The sequence below is a fragment of the Meriones unguiculatus genome, chromosome 17 (assembly GCF_030254825.1).
Source record: "Meriones unguiculatus strain TT.TT164.6M chromosome 17, Bangor_MerUng_6.1, whole genome shotgun sequence".
In the NCBI taxonomy this organism is placed as follows: Eukaryota; Metazoa; Chordata; class Mammalia; order Rodentia; family Muridae; genus Meriones; species Meriones unguiculatus.
In genome coordinates, this window is record NC_083364.1 from 19,112,972 (window position 1) to 19,129,414 (window position 16,443).

The following is a 16,443-nucleotide window of genomic DNA, read 5'->3' on the forward strand; positions in this document are numbered from 1 at the left end:
CACTATCACCACCAACATCAAAAGAACAGGAAGTAACAACCACTGGTCATTAATATCTCAATGGCTTCAACTCCCCAATAAAAAGACACAGGCTAAAATGGGTACATAAACAAGACCCATTATTCTCTTGCATGCAAGAAACACACCTCAGCAATAATGACAGTCATTACCTTAAAATAAAGGGCTTAAAAAAATTTTCCAAGCAAACAGACACAAGAAGCAAGCCAGAGTAGCTATTCTAATAATTACAATTAAATAGTCTTTCAACCAAAATTAATCAAAAAAGATATGTAAGGACACTTCATACTCATTAAAGGAAAAATTGACCAAGATAACATTTCAATTCTGAACATATATGCTCCAAATGCAAGGGCACCCACATTTGTAAAAGAAACATTACTAAAGCTTAAATTACACATCCAATCCCAAACATTAATAGTAGAAGACTTCAACAGACCTCTCTCACTAATGGACAGAGCATTGAGACAAAAACTAAACAGAGACATAACAAAACTAACTGACGCTATGAGAGAATTGGACCTAACAGATATCTACAGAACATTCCATCCAAACACAAAAGAATATTCCTTCTTCTCAGCACCTCATGGAACCTTCTCCAAAATTGACCACATACTAGGAAACAAAGAAAGCCTCAACAAATACAAGAAAATTGAAATAATACTTTGTATTCTATCAGACCACCATCGATTAAAACTAGACTTCAACAACTACAGAAACAATAGAATGCCTACAAACTCATGAAAACTGAACAACTCTCTACTTAATGTCAGTTGTCATTAAGGGTCAGAGAAGAAATAAGGAAAGAAATTAAAGACTTTCTAGAATTCAATGAGAAATAAGGCACAACATACCCAAACTTATGGGACACAATGGAAGCAGTGCTAAGAGGAAAGTTCATAGTGCTAAGTGCCTTCATAAAGAAAGTAGAGAGAGCTCATACTAGCAACTTAACAGCTAACCTGAAAGCTCTAGAAAAGAAAGCAAGTAAACACACCCAAGAGGAGTATACAGTAGAATATTATCAAACTCAGGGCTGAAATCAATAACCTAGAAACAAAGAGAACAATACAGAGAATCAACAAAACCAAGAGCTATTTTTTTTGAGAAAATCAACAACATAAACCCTTAGAGAAACTAAAACACACAAGTAGTGCATGCAAATTAATAAAAGCAGAAATTAAAAGGGGGTATAAAAACAGACACCAAGGAAATCCAAGGAATCATTAGATCATACTTCAAAAACCTATATACCTCAAAATTGGAAAATGTAAATGAAATGGATGATTTTCATGACGGATACCACTTACCAAAGTTACACAAGATCAGGTTAACAATTTAAAAACCTTTAACCCCTAAGGAAATAGAAGCTGTCATCAAAAGCCTCCCAACCTAAAAGAGCCCTGGGCCAGATGGTTAAAGCACAGAATTCTACCAGACTTTCAAAGAAAAACCAATAACCTACTCCTCAAACTTTCCCACAAGACAGGAACAGAAGGAACATTGCCAAACTCATTCTATGAGGCCACAGTCACCCTGATATCTAAGCCACATGAAGACTCAACAAAGAAAGAGAATTTCAGACCAATCTCCTGTATGAACATTGATGCAAAACTATTCAATAAAATACTTGCAAACCTAATCCAGGAACACATCAAAAATATCATAAAACATGATCAAGTAGGCTTTATCCCAGGAATGGAGGAATGGTTCAACATATGAAAATCCATGAACGTAATCCTCCATATAAACAAGCTGAAAACAAAATAAAACAACAACAACAAAAATCCCTGACACTATTAATGATGCTCTCCTATGCTTACAGACAGGAGCCTAACTTGACTGTTGTCTAGGAGGCTTCACCCAGCAGCAGACCGAAATGGATGCTGGGTCTTGCTGTTAGAGTTCTGGGGGTCTTGTGGAAGTGTTAGAGGAAAGATGGAAGGACCTGAAGGGGACACAAGCCTCACAAGAAGACCAACAGAGACAATTAACCCAGACCCATGGGGGCTTACAGAAACTGAGACATCAACTAAGGATCATACATGATCTGGATCTAGGAACCCTGCACATTTACAGCCGGTGGGCAGCTTGATCTTCATGGGGTTGAATGGCAAGTAGATGGGGGACTGCTTGCAAGATGGACTCTATTGCCTGTTTTTGGATCACTTCTCCATGCCAGGGGTTCCTTGTCTGGCCTCTCAGGATGAGGATATGCTCTATCTTGGTGTGACTTGATGTGCTAAGGAAGGATGATATAGGATTGAGGAGGGTTTACCTTTTCTGGGCAAGAGAGAAGGGAAAGGAGAAGGAGAAAAAGAGGAATCTTGGAGGAGAGGAGGGAGGGGGCACCCTTGGAAAGAAAACTAAATAAACTGAAACAATAAAATAAAAAGAAAAAATTTTAAAAAAGAAAAAAAAACAACACAAGATCATCCATGATCATCTCATTAGAGGCTGAAAAGATCTTTGATAAAATCCAGCACCCCATCTTGTTTAAAGTCTTAGGGAAATCAGATAGAAGGCACATATATAAATGCAATGGCTGCCCAGTTTCACCATATCTTTTCAATATGATACTTGCAGTACTAGCTAGAGCAATAAGACAAGTAAAGGAGATCATGGGGATACAAATTAGAAGGGAAGAGGTCAAAGTATCGCTATTCACAGATGATATGATAGTATACATAAGTGAACCCCCAAGATTCTACCAGGGAACTCCTACAGCTGATAAACACCTTTAGCAAAGAGTCTGAATACAAAATTAACTCAAAAAAGCCAGCAGCCTTCCTTTATACAAGAAACAAATGGGCTGAGAAAGAAATTAGGAAAATAACACCCTTGACAATAGCCACAAATAATATAAAATATCTTGGTTAGAGTTTTAAACTCTACTGTATGACTTAAAGAACTTAAAGTCTTTGAAGAAAGAAAAGTAGATTTTAGAAGGTGGAAAGATCTCCCATGCTCATGGATCAGTAGGATTAACACAGTAAAAATGGACATCCTGCCAAAAGCAATCTACAGATTACCATCAAAATTCTAACACAATTTTTTACATACCTGGAAAGAGCAACCATTAACTTCATATGAAGAAATAAAAGACTCAGGATAGCCAAAACAATTCTGTAGAATAAAAGAACTTCCTGATGAGACATGATAAGCTAGTGTCAGATGGAAGGGGAGGAGGACCTCCCCTATCAATGGACTTGGAAAAGGGAATGGGAAGAGATGAGGGAGGGAGGGTAGAATTGGGAGGGAATGAGGGACGGGGCTACAGCTGGGATACAAAGTGAATAAACTGTAATAAATATAGAAAATAAAAATTTATTTTTTTTTAAAAAAAGAATGCCTCATGGTTTCAACATCCCTAATTTAAAGCTATACTACAAAGCAATAGTAATAAAAACTACATGGTATTGGCATAGAAACAGACAGGTTAATCAATGTAACTGAATTGAAGACCCAGAAACAAACCCACACTCCTAGAGGCACTTGATTTTCGACAAAGAAGCTAGAACCATACATGAGAAAAAAGAAAGCATCTTCAACAAATGGTGCTGGTCTAACTAGATGTCTACCTGTAGAAAAATGCACATAGAGCTGTGTTTATCATCCTGCAAACAATTCAAGTCCAAGTGAATCAAAGACCTTGCCATAAAACCAGAGACTCTAAACCTATTAGAAGACAAAATGGGGAAAAGTATGGAACTCATTGGCATAGGAAACAACATCCTGAACAGAACACGAGCTTCACAGGCTCTGAGATCAGCAATTAATAAATGGAATTTCATGAAACGAAAAAGCTTCTGTAAGTCAAAGAACACTGTCAACAGAACAAAATGGCAGCCTACAGATTGGGGAAAAATTTTTCACCAACCCTACATAAGAGAGAGGGTAATATCCAAAATATATAAAGAATTTAAGAAATTAAACATCGACACATAAAACAATCCAATTAAAAAACAGGGTATGGAGCTAAACTGAGAATTCACAACACAGGAATTTCAAATGGCTGAAAAGCACTTTAAAAAAAAGGCTCAATGTCTTTAGCTATCAGAGAAATGTCTGGAATGTCCTTGGAGCACTATACAGGAATCAAACATCCAGGGAACAGCTAATAGTTAATTGAACTTTAATTATAGAGAACAAAGCTTATACACCCCGTGGGGAATGGAGGGCCTCCAAGAATAGGTGTACATAATTGGTTGGAACTAGGCACTTCAAGGATGCTTGATTTGCATTATATAGCACACTCCTATCATGTGACTGGAAACACAGTACCTAATTAATATACAGGCACTTGGAGGGGAGAAGTGGCAGTGAGCTCTGTCAGAGGCCATATATCAAATGTGGTTAGGGGAGTCTGTGTCTATAGAGACACTCTTCAGATGAAGTCAGGCAGAGAGCTGGGGACCCCAGAGAGGGGAGAGAGACCTGCCATTAAGGCAGAGCTCACAATGGCTATCTGGACCAGGCGAGAACTGCAACCTCAACCAGCAGGGTACCTCCGACATGCAATATAAAATTTTCTGGAAGTATCTCCATCCGTGATTTAAAGCTTTATGACAGAGCAACATAAAAACTGCACAGTAGTAGCGTAGAAACAGACTACCTGATTAATAGAATCAAAGTGAACACCCAGAAATAAACCCATACACCTTGATATTTAACAATAAAGCCAAAACCATACAATGGGAAAAAAGAAAGCATCTTCAACAAATGGTACTGGTCTAACTGCATGTCTACATGTAGAAAACTGAAAATAGATCTGTATCAATCACCCTGCACAAAACTCAAACCCAAGTCGATCGAAGACATCAACATAAAACCAGTGGTGAAGGGCCTTGGGCTCATTGGCACAGGAGATAACTTTCTGAACAGAACACCAACAGTTTAGGCTCTAAAATCAATAACTAATAAATGAGATCTCATGAAACTGAAATTTCAAGCTTCTGTAAGGCAAAGGACCCTGTCAATAGAAGAAAACAGCAGCCTACAGATTTGGAAAAGATCTTCAACAACCCTACATTTGACAAAGGACTAATCTAAAATATATATTTTTTTTAAACCTGAAGAAATTAAACACCAACAAACAAAACATCCAATTAAAAAATGGGGTACAAAGCTAAACAAAGAATCCTCAGCAGAGGAATATCAAATGGCTGAGAAGCACTTAAAGAAATGTTCAACACCCTTAGTCCATCAGAGAAATGCAAATCAAAATGACTCTGAGATTCCATCTTACACCCAACAAAAACTCAAGTGACAGCACATGCTGGCAAGTATGTAGAGACAGGGGAACACTACTCTCTTGTTAGTGGGAGTGCAAACTTTTACAACTACTCTGGAAATCAATCTGGCACTAGCTCAAAACATTGGGAATAGCTCTACCTCAAGAACCAGCTACACCACTCCCACACAACAAGGACATTTGCTCAACTATGTTCATTGCAGCTTTATTCATAATAGCCAGAATCTGGAAACAACCTAGATGTCCCTCAACCAAGGAATGGATAAAGAAAATTGTGGTACATTTACACAATGGAATGTAAATTTGCAGACCAATGGATGGAACTAGAAAAGACCATCCTGAGCAAGATAACCCAGATCCAGAAAGGCATACATGGCATGTTCACTTATAAATGGATTTTAGCCACATAGTACAACGCAATCATATTACCAGACCCAAAGAATTCACAGACCCAAAGAAGGCAAGGAACAAGGAACATCTAAGAGAGCATGCTTAACTCACGCTCAGAAAGAGAAATAGAACAGACAGCGGAAGTGGTTGAAGAGAGGAAACAGGGTAAGAGGGAAAGCACAGAGAGAAAGGAGGGTGTGAGAATCAGATATCAGACCTGGGGAAAGCAGAGGTGAGACAGCAGAGGGTTGCAGAAGGGAGAGAAAGCTTGAGTGGGGTCTTGTCTGAGACAACCTGGAGACCTACAATAGGGTAGGCTTCTAAGTGTTAACATAGAAGGGTGACCCTAGCTGAGACTCCTGGTAACACGGGTCATGGACACTGAAAAAGCCACCTTCTTAGTGAAGGGAGGGGAACACAAACCCACCCACAAAAACTTCGACCCAAAATTTACCTTGCCTACAGGATGTGTAGGAACAAAAATAAAGCAGAGATTGGAGGAATGTCCAAACAATGACTGACCCAACCTGAAACTCACCCCAGGGCAGACAGCAAAGCCCTGACAGGATTAGCAATACTCTGCTTGCTTGCAGAGGGGAGCCAAGCATAGCTGTCCTCTGAGTGGCTCCACTCAGCACCTGATGGAAACAGATGCAGAAACCTACCACCAATCATTGGGTGAAGCACAGGCAGCCTTGTGGAAGAGTTTGTGCGGCGGAGGAGGGGGGTATCAAAGGACCCAAAGGGGACAGGAGCTCTACAAGAAGACCAACAGAGCCAACTAACCAGGGGCCCGGGTGCCAGTGAAGACTGAGGCACCAACCAAGGACCATGAATGGACTGGACCAAGGCTCCCTACACATGTAGCCAATGGGTATCTCAGTCCTCATATAGGGTTCGTAGTAAGGGGAATGGGGACTCTTACTTCTGACATGGACCCCGTTGATCACTGGTTATCCTCAGGCACCTGACCCCTGTCATCTTACATATGGATAGGAACTAAACAGACTTTCAGCCCATTGACTGAAAAAAGCTCACTGTGACTACGGGCAGCCCAAATTAATACTCTGCTTTGTATGTTAACTCATCTGAAGACCAACAATATTAATGAGCCTCAGAGACTACTTTGTGGGCATATAGTAATGGGATGACTAAATGTGCCTCTTCTGATGCTTTCCAAACTATGTAGACAGGTTTATCAGGACTTAATAGTATTAAGTATGTTTCTGAATTAAAATAACACTTAGATTCCATTACAAAAAAATTATCCTACAAAATTGAAAAGGCTTAGACTTCTCATGAGATGAAAGAAACTATGTCTGGCTTTGGAAAAAAACTGTTGTCTGTATGCTAATTGATCAGCAGTAACTGAAACATGTTGCTATAGTTGGGAAAAGAACTGATGCCAGTCTCTATCCTCCTGGCCCCCAGCTAACCACTCTGCTTTCAACACTGAAAGTGTGTCAATCCAGATCATGAGTTTTGTGCTTAAAAGCTCCCCCTGAAAAAGGCTCAGAGCTACACAGGCATGGGCTCCCCTTAGCAGAGAGCTGGGCTAAACTTGAGTAGAAAGTAACCATGAGATCTGCTGCCATCTTGGCTAGTATGTAAATATCATACTACGACAACACAAAACTTGAAGTACAGATTCAACAAAAGTCCAATAAAATGTCTAACAATTAGTCTACCAACAAAAGAAAACTGATGAGAAAAGGTAATCACGAATGAAAACAATGTTCAACACAAGATTGAATAAATACTAAACACAGTGACACCCTTGGACTTCAAACTTCAAATACAACTGTACTAACGACTACACTCTTGCTGGGCAGTAGTGGCCTCGCCTTTAATCCCAGCTCTGGGAAGGCAGAGGCAGGCAGGTGAATTCCAAGCCAGCCTACTAAAAACAGAGAAACCCTGCTTCAAAAAAAAACTGTACTGTACTGTCTGGGAAAGAATAAAGAGTTCAACAGCCCATGAGAAAAAACTTGGAAGAAAAAACACACAATTAAAACAGTCAATTTTGACACATGAGGCCAGAAAACCGAGTAAGTTTGCTCTTTTGGACCACCGTGGCATCTACACGAAAATGTCTTAACACAGACTTTCCACCTGCACAGAATTAACTGCGGACGGAGCCGACACCTGAATGTCAAGTGCGGAGCTTCTAGACAACACTGGAGAAAGAGCTCTGCGAGTCAGCACACTTGCTTCCCTGCAGACAGTAAAAGCAGCTGAGGCTCGCTGCCCGGTGAGGCCAGCAACAGGAAGTTTTCCCACCAGGCTCCGCTGCCCATTCTCTGCTCGGGCGCAGCCAGGGGAATCAAGTCACTCAAAGGTCCCGCTTGCACTTGGGAGGTGCCGGGACCTCAGAAAACCTCAGGTGAACACGGGACACCTCGTCGCGCCTCCCGTCCCCGCCCCCGGGGCGAACCCACTCGGGCTCCCGCGGCTCCTCCCCGCGTGGGGACGGCGGCCCCGCTCACCATGGCGCGGACTCCGAGCTCGCCCCACTCTCCTCGGCTCCCGGCAGCCGATCACCGCGCGGCTCTAGACACAACCGAGGGCTTCCGCAGTTTATCAGGGAAAACTGCAGCAAGGAGGACCCCGGAAGTGCCCGCCCCATTCTGGCCGGCGGGTCGGTCTCGAGGCCCTGATTGGCTGGTGACGCCTGAGTGACAGGCGCTGCTTACTTAGCAACAGGACGCGCAGCGCTTTCCTGCCAGGCTCCACTCCAGAAGAAAACTGTTACACACCTGCGGCTTTTAGCACTGCAGGAGAGCTTGCGCCCGGCCTGCGAAGTCGTCCCTACACTATTCCTGCACTCAGTGCACACTTCTCCTTCCAGAAGGCACAGGGTCGCTAGCATACAAAGATCGTTAAACACTGGGCGGTGGAGTGACCCCCTGCCTCCCAGCTGAAAGGGTGCACAGCCCATCCACGTCAAATTTAGACAACCTGACTGACGTCACCGGACGTCAGCAACTTCAGTAAGGCACACCTAGGATTGCTCACCTCTCGCAGCTACACACTGGTACCCAACGCATTAAAACTTTCCCAGCTTTCTGTGGTGGCACTTGCCTTTCATGCATTCAGGAGATGAAAGTCAGATGTCAAAAGTTTAAGCCCGGTCCATAGGGTAAGTTTCAGGACAGCCAGGAAAATCAATCAAACCAACAAAGAAACAAAAACCCAACTATCAGGGCCCACAAAGGGGTGGTGACCAGGGTAAAGACCTAGGACAAAAAGACAGAAATTGAAAGTTTGGGCTCACTATGTCTTAAGTAATATGATGGCTCACGTTAAGCAAGTTTATTAAGATGTACAGCTCTGATACACTATTTATAGGTGACGAATGAGACAGTCAGCACGAAGATAATTCAGCAATGTTGGCTAGAAGAACACAGGATAACTCAGACTGAACACACAGTGGCCACGAGACTGAAAGTATAGCCTCTTAGACTCAAGAGCCTGGTTTATTTGACCTGCTCAAGATGCTTTCTCAAGTACCAGGCCAGGACTTACCAAGTCTGCCTCTATTAAATAGGACACAAAAGTCATGTTGCCTTGGTGCTTTCATCAGGGCATCTGAGAAAGCCTTGGACAAGCCTAACTCCCAAAAGACTCACCTCCAACCTTAACAACAACACATATGAAAATGGAAAAAAAAAAAAAAAAACAGGAAGATAGGACTTAGAAAGACTAGTAGAGATTACAAATGAAAGCCACATTAGAGGGAATAAGAAACTATAAATGACGCCAAAAGTGCACTTTTGAAAACCATGATTGAAACAACTTTAGCTAACTATTTCTTATAAGAAAATAGATTCATATTGCTAATTTCCTGTATGAATTTAGAGCTGAGAGTGGTGATGCAGTCCTGAAATCCCACCACATGGAAGACTGAGGCAGCAGCTTTAAAAGTTTAAGGCCAGGTATGATTACAGAGTATGTTAATGTTGACATAATATTTTAATAACTTAACCAGACCTTGCCTCAATATATATATTTTTTAATTCAGTGAAGAGAAGCTGGTTAAGCATGGATCTGGCTCAAGAATGAGGGCCTGGTATTCTCTACCACAAAATGAAACTAGAACTACTACAGAAAAATATACTGAAATAAGTGGGATAGAAGGGAGTGCTATGAGAGAAACCAGCTACTTGGCTGAGTGAGTAAAGGCGCATCACAACAACAACAACAGAACTCCAGAAAAACATCTGAATGTGTTAGGGTTATGTTGTGCAGACAATTCTCCTTTTGAAATGGGTATGGGTTTTTAAATTCAAAGTTATATCTTTACAATATGCTATATACATGATAGACGTGGGAGAGAACCTACTCCTCCAACTTGTCCTCTGATCTTCACACATGTGCTGTGGAATGTGTCTTCATACACATCTCAAAGGCACAAGTTTAGAATTTTAAAACAGAAAACAATATGAAAAACAAAAAACTAAAAAAAAAAACAAAAAACAAAAAAAAAAAAAAACAGTAAAACAGCTAGCACAACCATTCACCAAAATAGAATTCATTTCAACACAGACAGAATGTATTTCAACACAGACAGAATGTATTTCAACACAGACAGAATGTCAAAAAGAAGCAAAGCTTTCACAGTTAACTCCCTACGAAGTCATCAAGGTATCTCTACACAGCTTCCTTGGGGTGAAACAGGAGCAAGTGAAGAGGTTTTTTTTTCTTTTTATGGAAATTCCTATCTAACAAAAACTTCGTTTTGGATTAAATCACTAAAGAAAAGAAAAAGAAAGAAAGACAGAGGGCAAAGTCATTCATAATAAAATGAATCAGAACCTTGAACACAGGATCTGTCCAATCTCACCAGGCTCTGTTGGCAGGTCTCAAGGAGCAGCTAGATGGCCCGCCAATTTGACTAAGGTACGATAAGTTAGACAGGGTCCCGAGGAATCTCCAGCCGCCTTCCTGGAGAGACTCATGGAGGCATTTCCTTATGATCCTAGCAAAGATGAATACAAGCCAAATGTAGTTATGTCTTTTGTAGAACAGTCAAGTGCAGATATCAAAAGGAAGCTGCAAAGGATAGATGGATTACAGGATAATTCTTTGAGAGAATTAGTGCAAGTAGCAGAAAAAGTATATCATAGCAGGGAAACTGAAGAAGAAAAGAAAAAGAGGGGGGAAAAGGAACAGGAGGAGAGAAAATTAAAGAAGAAAAAAAAAAACCAGGATTGCAACTTGCAAAAGATCCTGGCCACAGTTGTTAGGGAAACCAGGGAAGACAAACCAAGAGGCCAAAAAAATAATTACAATTGAGTAAGGATCAATGTGTTTATTGAAAGGAAAAAGGCCATTGGGCCAGGGAATGCCCAAAAAAGAAACAAGGAACTAAAAATTGGGAAAAGCGCCCTCCATAACCAAAAGTATTGGCATTGGAAGAAGACAGTGATTAGGGGGGACGAGGTTCAGAGCCCCTCCCCAAACCCAGGGTAATACTACAAGTGGAGGGGAAACCAACCCAGTTCTTGGAAGTGCTCAACATTCCGTGTTCCTGAAGGCAGATGGGCCTATGGGCCAAAAGATCATGGATGCAGGGGACAACTGTGACCAAACAATATGCATGGACTACCTGAAGATCTGTAGATCTCGGAATGGGTCAGGTATCCCATTCTTTCATGGTTATTCCTGAATGCCCCTACCCACTATTAGGATGAGACCTCCTAACCAAAATAGGGGCCCAAATTCATTTTCTCCCAGAAGGGCCACAACTCAAGAGGCCAGATGGGGAACCTTTGCACATTTTAACCCTCAAACAGGAGGATGAATACAAACTTTTTGAGCCAGGTCAAAAGGGAGCTAAAAAAGAACTCAATATGGAGGTCTGGTTGGCGGAATTCCCACAGGCTTGGGTGGAAACAGCAAGAATGGGAAAGGCAATCTATTGGCCTCCAGTTATAGTGGAACTAAAGGCTCAGGCTGCCCCTGTGTAGATATGACAATATCCTGTGTGCCAGGAAGCCCGGGAAGGAATCAGGCCTCACATTAACAGGCTCCTAAAATTGGGAATTCTCAGAAAATGTCAATCAGCCTGGAACACTCCCTTATTACCAGTTAAAAAGCCAGGAACCCAGGATTATCCTGGTCTAAGACCTAAGGTAGGTCAACTGAAGGGTTGAAGACCTACATCCTACAATGCCCAACCCTTACTCTTTGCTGAGTTCACTAGCCCCCTCTAGGACCTGGTATATCATCCTGGACTTGAAGGACACCTTCTTCTGCCCGGAATTAGCACCCCAGAGTCAGGACTTCTTTGCCTTCGAATGGAAGGATCCTGAAACTGGATTCAATGCACAACTGACCTGGACCCGGCTGCCTCAAGGATTCAAAAACTCACCCACTATCTTTGAAGAAACACTTCACCGGGATCTTACAAGGCATGGTGTCTCCAACCCCCAAGTGACCTTTTGCAGTATGTGGATGACTTCCTGATCACAGCTGAGGACGAGCAACAATGTCTGGAAAGTACCAAGAGACTTTTAAAGGGCCTGGGAAAATTAGGATACAGAGCCTCCACTAAGAAGGCACAAATCTGTCAGCAACAGGTAAGCTACTTTGGCTACCTGTTAAAGGATGGTCAGTGCTGGCTTTCTAGAACAAGAAAGGAGATTACCCTCAGCCTCCCAACACCCACAAGCCCTAAACAAATGAGGTAATTCCTGGGAACGACAGGCTTCTGACATCTCTGGATTCCAGGGTTTGCAGAGCTAGCAGCACTATTCTATCCCCTCACTAAGACTGGGCAACCATTTATCTGGGGAGACAAAGAACAACATGCTTTTGATGCCATTAAATGTGCACTTCTGAGTGCCCCTGCTTTAGGACTGCCTCATGTTACCAAACCGTTCCATTTGTTCTTGGCTGAGAACAAGGGTATAGCCCAGGGTGTATTGACTCGGAAACTGGGGCCATAGAAATGACCAGTGGCCTACTTGTCTAAGAGGTTGGATCCTGTGGCAGCAAGATGGCCACCATGTCTCCTAATAGTAGCAGCCACGGCCACTTTGGTTAAAGATGCTGACAAATTCATTTTGGGACAGAATCTTAAAATAACAGCCCCACATGTTCTAGAAAATATTGTCGGGCAGGCTCCAGACCGTTGGCTAACTAACATCCGAATGACTCATTATCAGAATCCATTACTAAACTCAGACAGTATCACTTTTGTACCCCCAGCAGGCCTAAATCCAGCCACCCTGCTACTGGACCCCAATCTAGAGACACTCCCCCACCCCCCCATGATTGCCTGCAAATACTGGCTAAGTTCCAGAGATGGCGAAAAGATCTATCAGATCAGCTGCTGCCAAACACAGAGATGACTTGGTACACAGACGGGAGCAGATTTTTGGCCAAGGGATGTCAAGCCAGTGCAATGGTCGTGGACTGGCAAACTATTGTCTGGGCAGAAGCATTACCCTCAGGTACGTCGGCGCAGAAGGCTGAACTGATTGCTCTCACGAAGACCTTGACACTGGGAGGTGATAAAAAAAATCAATATCTACACAGATAGCAGGTACGCCTTCACCACTGCTCATGTACATGGGGCAATCTAGCAACAGAGAGGCCTCCTAACCTCTAACGGGAAAGATATTAAGAATAAGCCTGAAATTCTGGCCCTCCTGTTGGCCCTCCAGTTACCCAAGAAAGTTAGTATCACACACTACCCGGGCCACCAAAAGTCAGATAATCTAGTCACCATAGGAAACAACATGGCAGATCGAGTAGCCAAAGAGGTAGCCTTAAAGGAAACTGTTCTGGTCCAAACCGAGGTCATCTCATCCCCCACTTGGGACTGGACTAAGGGCTGGCCACCCCTCAGCTACACAGCTGAAGAGGAAGCCCAAATTAAGGACTATCCCACTAACTATTACCTCAAAATGAGGGACATTGGAAAACTCAAAAATGAGAAACTATCTCCTCAGGAGGCAAACCATGGATCTAATCCAGCAAATGCATCAATGGATTCATCTGGGACACAAGAAACTAATAGAAGCAGTTAAAGGGTCTCAGGTGTATGTCTTGGATTTAAGAAGACTGGTAGATATAGTTACAGGACGATGTAAGGTATGTCAACAGGTCAATGCATGTAACACTAAAAATAAAATAGGAAGAAGGCTCAGGGGAACATGGCCAGGAGTCTTCCAAGTATATTTTACTGAAATAGAGCCAGGAAATATGATTATAAGTATTTGCTAGTCTTTATAAATACTTTCTCTGGATGAACAGGAGACCACTGCTGTAGCTAAGAAGATTTTAAAAGAAATATTTCCTGGATTTGGAGTCCCTAAGGTAATAGGGTCAGACTTTTGTCTCTCAGGGCTTGGCTATGGTACTGGGGACCAATTGAAGACTTCATCCAGGTTATCGTCCCCAGAGTTCAGGACAGGTAAAAAGAATGAATAGAACCCTAAAAGAGACCTTAACTAAATTGACTTTGCAGATGGGCATGGACTCGTTAGAAATCCTTCCCTTAGCCCTGCTTAAGGTTAGAAATTCCCCCTATAAGCTTGTATTGACCCCATTTGAAATTCTATTCAGTTCCCTCACACCCTTGGTGGCCTCCGGCCCTGATCTGGAATTATCCCAGTTCCATGACAAGGACAGGATAGCTCGACTTGTGGCCTTGCAAACTGTACAGCACGATATCTGGTCTCAGTTGTCTGCTCTCTACGCCCCAGGGACCCCTAACTCTCCACATCGGTTCCAGATCAGCGATGCTGTATACATCCGCCGACATGGAGGGCAAACATTAGAGCCCCACTGGAAAGGACCGTACATTGTGTTGCTGACACACCTACAGCCATTAAAGTGGATGGCATCGCCTCCTGGGTCCACGGCTCACAAGCCAAGCCAGCCCACCTATCCCTGGACTCTCCGTCCTGGCAAGCTGAATCCACTGGTAACCCACTGAAAGTCAAGCCGGTCCGACGGGCAGCACTGGACAGGCACACAAGAAGTCATGATGGGACTTCCCTTTAAAATCTTGTTGATTTGCTTGGGGGCAAGTCTAATTACTCCAAGCCTTCCTCGTCCCCTTAACCTTACCTGGGTTGTTTATAACAGTTATGGAGATAATATAGGCTCTATCTCTAAAGTCACCCCTCCTGGAACTTGGTTCCCAGATCTTTCCATTAATGTCCAGGCCCTCTGGGACAAACTCCAGCTAGATAATCTTCCCCAGGTCTATAAAATTGTCTACCTATGCCCTGAAGAGAGCTCCAAACAAGGCACCTGTGGAGGAGCTAAAGAATACTATTGTAAATCTTGGGGCTATGAATCAGCTTGTCTAAGACCTCAATGGGACGGGGGCTGAGGGGGACTCCTTTCTATGGAAAAGACCTACATTGGAACCCTGGTCGTCGGCAAGACCTCTTAACTTTCTCCTGGCCCAGGTATCAGAATGCTTATCCCTGTGGGCCCAATTCATTGAGTAAGAGATGTAAAGTTCCTCTAATCATGAAATTCAGAGGCTGGAATGGTAGCTCAGAGATGGGGACAGGTAAAACAATGGGAACTGACACTACATCATGAACTTGGTCCTGACGATGGAGGATTATTTGCAGTTAAGCTCCTTCTCCAGCCCTTTGAGGCAAAGGCTATTGGTCCTAACCAGGTCCTGGCTACAAACCAGCACCATTCCCCCTGTTGATAATTGCTTCCGTCACTGTCCGCATTAAAGGAACTCCCTGAGTTACATCTTCTAGAATCAAAAGACCTACTTTGGACTATCTTTCAGGTCCTAAACCAAACTGACCCTAACATTACTTGATCCTGCTGGCTTTACTATGATGTAGCTCCCCCTTACTATGCAGGGCTAGCCTTTAAGGCCTCTGGTTCTAATATAACCAGTACCAATTGTCAAATGCTGAGTATCCCCCCTCCCTTTTGGGGCCCCCCTGGGACTCAAACCTTACAGAAAGTTTCCGGAGACACCCAAGGACATAGATGCAGGCAGTTCTTGGAGCATCCACACAGACAGATGCTGAAAACACTCCAAAGACATAGATGCAGGCTGTCCTTGGAACATCTGCAAAGACAAGATCCTGGAAAACCCCAAGGACACTGATGAGGGCAGGCAGTCCTTGGAAAAACTACAATGTGGGCAGCTTGACCCAGACCACACTGCCAGCCACCCTACTGGAGAGTCCTAAACACATAGCTAGATCCCAAATATCCACCAATGAAAAACTGCCCTGTTGCTATTTTCAAAGTTTGCCTATGCCTGAATGTATAAAAACCCAAAGCTTTTGTTCCTCGGGGTCGCCTCTCCTCACAGTGCAGGACGACCCTAACACACTAGCTTCAATAAACCTCTTGCATCATTCCCAATCTCCATGCCTTACTCGAGGGCCTTCCTGGTAACATGGGACTCCCCCAAGTCTTACATTACCTAGTTAGTCCAGGACCTAAGGATTATTAATGCTGCTGTCACTCCTATACACCCAGTAGTCCTTAACCCTATACTCTACCTCAGACTCCCTCCTCTCCCTCTCATTTTAAAGTCATAGACCGTATGGATGCCTTCAACAGTTTTTACACTAAAATTCACATGATCTCTTTGCTTTAACATGGGAGGACAGAATTTTAGCTTACATAAACTGTCCATACGCACAGGTTCCAGGTCAGGCCCGTTTTCCCTTTCAGGCTCTGGCCACTGATCTCCTCTCGCTAGCCCACCCCCAGCTGCTTAACAGAATATGTAAATGACCTTCTACTCGGGCTTGCTGTCATACTAACATACCGCA

At 43.0% G+C, this 16,443-nt stretch overlaps 1 pseudogene; it reads right to left on the reverse strand.

The window, feature by feature from the left end:
• Positions 1-8,354, reverse strand: part of LOC110546270 (zinc finger protein 160-like) — a 99,280-nt pseudogene extending 90,926 nt beyond the window's left edge.
• Between the last annotated feature and the right edge of the window lie 8,089 nt (positions 8,355-16,443).